The 7,241-nt window shown below is 39.3% G+C and overlaps 1 long non-coding RNA gene across 1 annotated transcript; it reads left to right on the forward strand.

Moving 5' to 3' along the window:
- Positions 1-2,689: 2,689 nt before the first annotated feature.
- LOC131736362 (uncharacterized) lies at positions 2,690-5,318 on the forward strand. Its single transcript, XR_009328095.1, has 3 exons — positions 2,690-3,084; positions 4,377-4,505; positions 4,955-5,318. It is a non-coding gene; the product is annotated as an uncharacterized LOC131736362 (long non-coding RNA).
- Positions 5,319-7,241: the final 1,923 nt, after the last annotated feature.

Raw genomic sequence — 7,241 nt, forward strand, 5'->3', positions numbered from 1 at the left:
TTTCTCGATTTCCGTGAAGTGTACCCATTGCCTAATGTTTAGTTCGCTGTGAAAATTCCCGTTTCTTAAAGAACAGTGTAAACATCCATATTTTTTTAATCACTTAAAAATAAATACAGCCCACGTTTGCCTGATTGAGGCGTCTTTATTTTATTTTGTATGTTGATTGCATTTCGCGTGGGGGATGTTATTGCAATGCGGTTTATTATTAAGTGAAGCTAATATTACACTTGTTTGCAAAGCATCGTGCTTCTATTGCTTTACAATGCGCGTGTCAGGGACGCCCGCGCTCGTGCGGGTCGTTAAACTGGGGTTATGATTGTTTATTTTTATTGTTTTTTTTTCAGATAAAATGTGAGGACCCAATAGAAATGGACATGGCTGAAGATGCCCTTGATGATAAATACCGCGCCTGTGGAGATGAAATGTTAAATAAATTTAACCCTAAATATATTCTAAAAGAATTAGGTGCATTCCGAGAAAACCCAAAACTACTTGAGGCATGGGAAGAAGCAGAAGAAAGAATGAAGAAGCTAAGCTCTCAGGAATTGAGTCTTCTCCAAGCCACGGCAATCCATGTTTACACTATGGACAGTAAGCATAATTACAGCGCCAAGTTAAACGAAGCAGTTAGAGCAGGAGGAAAAAATTACGACAACTTTCCATTCAAGGCGTGGCATTTTCATTTGACAGACGCCCTGATAAAACTGAGATCCAAGAATCCTCAAACTTACGTGGTGTACAGAGGAGTTAGCAAAATATTCACGTCTACTGAAGATGACATTGTACGTTTTGGGTACTTTGCTTCAACCTCTAAAAACAAAAGCGTAGCAGAGGGGTTTAGAAAAGGAACAGGGGGCTCCACAAAAGGAACATTGTTCACAATAACAAGCTACTTTGGTGTGTCCATTGAAAAGTATTCACAAAATGAATCTCAAAAAGAGGTGCTCATTCCACCTTTTGAAATGTTTCGAGTGACTAAAGTGAATGGAAATGAAATCCAACTGGAACATATTATGGGAGGCGCCACTGTGTTTAAAATCCAGCACACTCTGACTGTCTTCTGTGTTATTTGGCCACTCATACTCATGCAAACACTTTAGATACCTCTGTATTACTCTATTACTAGAAAAAAAAAAGCTGTTTAAATGTAAAAGTAATCAATTTTCTTCTTCTCTGTCTGATTTAAATCTGCAGCTTAATAAAAAAAAATCATTTGCAAATCAATAAAGAATGCCGTTTGGTCTTTAATCTTGAAACATACCTGCAAACTAGCAACCCATGGGGACGTGTGATGCAGGGATGGTAATCAGACTCCTGTTCCACAGCAGTGTCGTCCAGTCCAGGTTTTACTACCAGCTTGATCAGCCCCCAGTGTGTCTAGCTAACAAGCTCAGGTGTGTCTGATTATTAAACTCCCAGTGAAACCAGGACTGGATCACACTGCTATTATTATTTATTTCTTAGCAGACGCCCTTATCCAGGGCGACCTACAATTGTTACAAGGCATCACATTATTTTTACATACAATTCCTCATTTATACAGTTGGGGTTTTACTGGAGCAATCTAGGTAAAGTACCTTGCTCAAGGGTACAGCAGCAGTGTCCCCCACCTGGGATTGAACCCACGACCCTCCGGTCAAGAGTCCAGAGCCTTAACCACTACTCCACACTCCTGCCCTATGCATAGGTATTACTAGCAGTTTGAGGAATGGTTATGCATTTATATTAGTTCAGCCCAGTTTGCCGTGTTTTTAAAGATGAATCTCTTTCTCACATTCTAAATGCTCTTATAAGAAAGCTTACACAACGTGACGTCACACGACGCTTCCATTGGCTTTCTCATGATAAAGATTAGTGAATAGAAAGCCATGTTCAAAAAAACAAAGTGAAGATTGCTGGTGTCGGGAGCTGCCCACTGAATGATACAGCTTTAAATCATCAATGGCTGGAAAAATAAAAAGTCAGCGTTGACGGATTAAGAAAGTCCAGGGTTCAATTAAGCGACTGAGAACTCGAGAACTCGAACACAAAGCGGAAGACTCTGCGGCTCTCCGGGACCAGGGCTGCAGACTCCTGGACTAATGCAAGCGCAAAGCCAGTAAGATGTTTGTGTGTTTATGAGTTACTAACAATCCCTTTAAACTGTAAAGAAACGGAGCTCTTGCATGTGATTAACCGCGCAAACAAGACAGGATGTGAAAAGAAACAGTGAAATGAAATGCGAGAGTGACTGAACTGCTGTACCCTTGAGCAAGGTACTTTGAACACCGTCACCGTTTACAACAAACACAAGATGACCCGGAAGATGGGTTAAAGTTTTTATTTATTTTTTTAATGTATTTTTGCTATTGTTGCAATTATTGTTATTAAGAACGTATTTTTGTATAAAATATGGAAAAGTACATAGGCAGAATCTCTCTCTCTGAAACCGGCAATTACACGCTGTGGTGGCTTCGTGCTGGAGTCTAGAGAGAGAGTGAATGTTGCCTAGCGTGCGCGATTCCAACACATCAAACTGGATCACGCATTAGGATTGAAAAAAGTAATTCACAGGAATAACACATTTATTAGGTTTTGGGGACTTACAATAGTTACAAGATATCACATTATTTTAACATAGAATTCCCCATTTATACAGTTGGGTTTTTACTGGAGCAATCTTTTTCTTTTATATGTAGGGCTAGGATATCTGATCCGTTAACAGTGTAGCTGTTTTACAGCAGCTGTTATAAAAAGCATCACATTGTCAAGCCCATTAAATTGTTGCTTCTTGCAGGATTTTTTTTCATAGCTCGCTTTACCAATAATAATAATTTTGCATTGTGTAGAAACACGCTACTTAAAAGGTCTCTGAGCCCTTGCCACAAAGACGGCCGGAGGGGGTGGCGTCAGACCAGAGCCAGGAAATAAACAACAGAGAGGTGTGGTTTGGTGGAGCTGAGCGAATGGTTTCAGAACAGAAAATAAAAAGGCTGTAAACATACAAAAACACAGGACACGGCACTTCACGCCAAAATAAACAGACAAACAAAAACGGACTAACATTTAAACAAACGGTGGATGAACAGACAAACAAACACGGTGAGTACAAATAACTTATATTTACTTTCTTTCACTTTCAGTTACTCCTTCTCCACACCCGTTCTCCACTCTCGAACACCCAACAACCCCGAGTGAATGAAAATGTGTCTATATATACTGTTGTGCTGGGATTCAATTACTAATTAATTATTCACTTGAATCCCAGCACGTGAATTCATTACGTGCAACCCCGTGCTCACATATTACATTTAACCAGCACGTGAAGTGATTTGTGCTCTCCTCGTGCCTAAATACAAATCTACTTTTTTAAATACACATGAAACACAGACCCGTTTATATCCCGCGTACCAATCTCTATACACCAACATTAACACACAACACTTAACACACAAATGCACACAGGGGCGGGGCACATTGTCACAGCCCTCTAAATTAAATATTTATTATTATTATTATTATTATTATTATTATTATTATTATTATTATTATTATTACCTTACGTATACTTAATAAAGCAGACTCCCCTTTTGTTAACCATTTATTCTTTATATATACAGTGTTTTTTTCATTTACTTACCGTTGATAATAAGTAATCTATTTCTTGTATAATCTGGGACTTGGCCAGACAACTTGTCTTTAACAGCCTGGGAACAAGACTATATAAACATGATAATCTTGTCATAAAACCAATAATTATTAACCTTTACTGGAAGTAGCACACGGCTCATTTGAACCCTTTCAGTTTCAATTATTATTATTATTATTATTATTATTATTTTGTTATTGTGGTCAAAAGTCATTTAGCAGACACAGACCAGGGGGTGAACTATGCATCACAACTGCTGCTGCAGAGTCACTTCCAATAGGAGCTCGTTTGTTTGACGTCTCATCCTGAAGGACGGAGCACAAGGAGGTTCAGTGACTTGCTCAGGGTCACACACACACAGGGAGTCAATGGCTGCTGCAGAGTCACTTCCAATAGGAGCTCGTTTGTTTGACGTCTCATCCTGAAGGACGGAGCACAAGGAGGTTCAGTGACTTGATTTGACCCTCGACCCTCCGGTCAAGAGTCCAGAGCCCTAACCACTACTACTGATATCTTGTAACAATTGTAAGTCACCCTGGATAAGGGCGTCTACTAAGAAAGAAATAATAAGGAAATTCATTAATTTGACGTCTGCAAATGTGTTTGTTCTTTTTGTGTATAACCTGGCCCCGGTCCTGTCTAGTTTATTTTTCCTCCATCCTTTATTGTGACTGAGCTGGAGTAACTACTGTGACTTGGAGTTTTTATGAATATTTGATTACAGTAAATATTCTTTCCTTTGTAGATTCCACGTGTCCTACAAACAGGTCTGTGAAGTTCTTATCCGGTTGGTGAAGAAGGAACAGCGGAGATGAATCCCGCAGCGCTCTCGATTCTTCTCCTGTCTGCCGCGGCATTGCTGGAGCTTCCACAGGTTGTGCTTCTATAGATTTCATTGTTCTGCGCTTACCAGCTTGTCTTTCATAACTAAGGCTGGATTTTTTTTTTTCACGGTTACACAGATTTCTCGATTTCCGTGAAGTGTACCCATTGCGTAATGTTTAGTTCGCCGTGAAAATTGCCGTTTCTTAAAGAACAGTGTAAACATCCATATTTTTTTAATCACTTAAAAATAAATACAGCCCACGTTTGCCTGATTGAGGCGTCTTTATTTTATTGTGTATGTTGATTGCATTTCGCGTGGGGGGTGTTATTGCATTGCGGTTTATTATTAAATGAAGCTAATATTACACTTGTTTGCAAAGCATCGCGCTTCTATTGCTTTACAATGCGCGTATCAGGCATGCCCGCGCTCGTGCGGGTCATTAAACTGGGGTTCTGATGCGCGTGTTCTTTATTATTATTATTATTTTTTTTTTTCAGATAAAATGTGAGAACCCAATACCAATGGACATGGCTGAAGATGCCCTTGATTATCAATATCGCGGCTGTAGAGATGAAATTGAAAAGAAATTTAACCGTGAATATATTCTTAGAGAATTATGTGAATACCGAGAATACCCAAAACTACGTGAGGCATGGGAAGAAGCAGAAGAAAGAATGAAGAAGCTAAACTCTAAGGAATTGAGTCTTCTCCAAGCCACGGCAATCCATGTTTACACTATGGACAGTAAGCATAATCACAGCGCCACGTTAAACGAAAAAGTCAAAACAGGAAGAAAAAATTACAGCAGCTTTCCATTCAAGGCGTGGCATTTTCATTTGACAGACGCCCTGATAAGACTGAGACCCAAGAATCCTGAATCTTACGAGGTGTACAGAGGAGATAGCAAAATATTCAATGCTACTAAAGGTAAAATTTTAAGGTTTGGAACCTTTACTTCAACCTCTAAAAACAAAAGCGTAGCAGAGGAGTTTAGAACAGAAAAAGGGGGCTCCGCAAAAGGAACATTGTTCACAATAACAAGCTGCTTTGGTGTGTCCATTGAAAAGTATTCACAAAATGAATCTCAAAAAGAGGTGCTCATTCCACCTTTTGAAATATTTCGAGTGACTAAAGTGAATGGAAATGAAATCCAACTGGAACATATTATGGGAGGCGCCACTGTGTTTAAAATCCAGCACACTCTGACTGTCTTCTGTGTTATTTGGCCACTCATACTCATGCAAACACACTAGATACCTCTGTATTACTCTATTACTACTACTACAAAAAAAAAAGCTGTTTAAATGTAAAAGTAAACAATTTTCTTCTTCTCTGTCTGATTTAAATCTGCAGCTTAATAAAAAAAATCATTTGCAAATCAATAAAGAATGCTGTTTGGTCTTTAATCTTGAAACATACCTGCAAACTAGCAACCCATGGGGACGTGTGATGCAGGGATGGTAATCAGACTCCTGTTCTACAGCAGTGTCATCCAGTCCAGGTTTTACTACCAGCTTGATCAGCCCCCAGTGTGTCTAGCTAACAAGCTCAGGTGTGTCTGATTATTAAACTCCCAGTGAAACCAGGACTGGATCACACTGCTATTATTATTTATTTCTTAGCAGACGCCCTTATCCAGGGCGACTTACAATTGTTACAAGACATCACATTATTTTTACATACAATTACCCATTTATACAGTTGGGTTTTTACTGGAGCAATCTAGGTAAAGTTACTTGCTCAAGGGTACAGCAGCAGTGTCCCCCACCTGGGATTGAACCCACGACACTGCTGCCCTATACATAGGTATTACTAGCAGTGTGAGGAATGGTTATGCATTTATATTTAGTTTACCCCAGTTTGCCGTGTTTTTAAAGATGCATCTCTTTCTCACATTCTAAATGCTCTTATAAGAAAGCTTACACAACGTGACGTCACACGACGCTTCCATTGGCTTTCTCATGATAAAGATTAGTGAATAGAAAGCCATGTTAAAAAAAAACAAAGTGCAGATTGCTGGTGTCGGGAGCTGCCCACTGAATGATACAGCTTTGAATCATCAATGGCTGGAAAAATAAAAAGTTAGCGTTGACGGATTAAGAAAGTCCAGGGTTCAATTAAGCGACTGAGAACTCGAACACAAACCGGAAGACTCTGCGGCTCTCCGGGACCAGGGCTGCAGACCCCTGGACTAATGCAAGCGCAAAGCCAGTAAGATGTTTGTGTGTTTATGAGTTACTAACAATCCCTTTAAACTGTAAAGAAACGGAGCTCTAGCATGTGATGAACCGCGCAATCAAGACAGGATGTGACAATAAACAGTGAAATGAAATGCGAGAGTGACTGAACTGCTGTACCCTTGAGCAAGGTACTTTGAACACCGTCACCGTTTACAACAAACACAAGATGACCCGGAAGATGGGTTAAAGTTTTTATTTATTTTTTTAATGTATTTTTGCTATTGTTGCAATTATTGTTATTAAGAATGTATTTTTGTATAAAATATGGAAAAGTACATAGGCAGAATCTCTCTCTCTGAAACCGGCACTTACACGCTGTGGTGGCTTCGTGCTGGAGTCTAGAGAGAGAGTGAATGTTGCGTAGCGTGCGCGATTCCAACACATCAAACTGGATCACGCATTAGGATTGAAAAAAGTAATTCACAGGAATAACACATTTATTAGGTTTTGGGGACTTACAATAGTTACAAGATATCACATTATTTTAACATAGAATTCCCCATTTATACAGTTGGGTTTTTACTGGAGCAATCTTTTTCTTTTA

Source organism: Acipenser ruthenus, unplaced genomic scaffold (assembly GCF_902713425.1).
Source record: "Acipenser ruthenus unplaced genomic scaffold, fAciRut3.2 maternal haplotype, whole genome shotgun sequence".
NCBI classification, from domain to species: Eukaryota; Metazoa; Chordata; class Actinopteri; order Acipenseriformes; family Acipenseridae; genus Acipenser; species Acipenser ruthenus.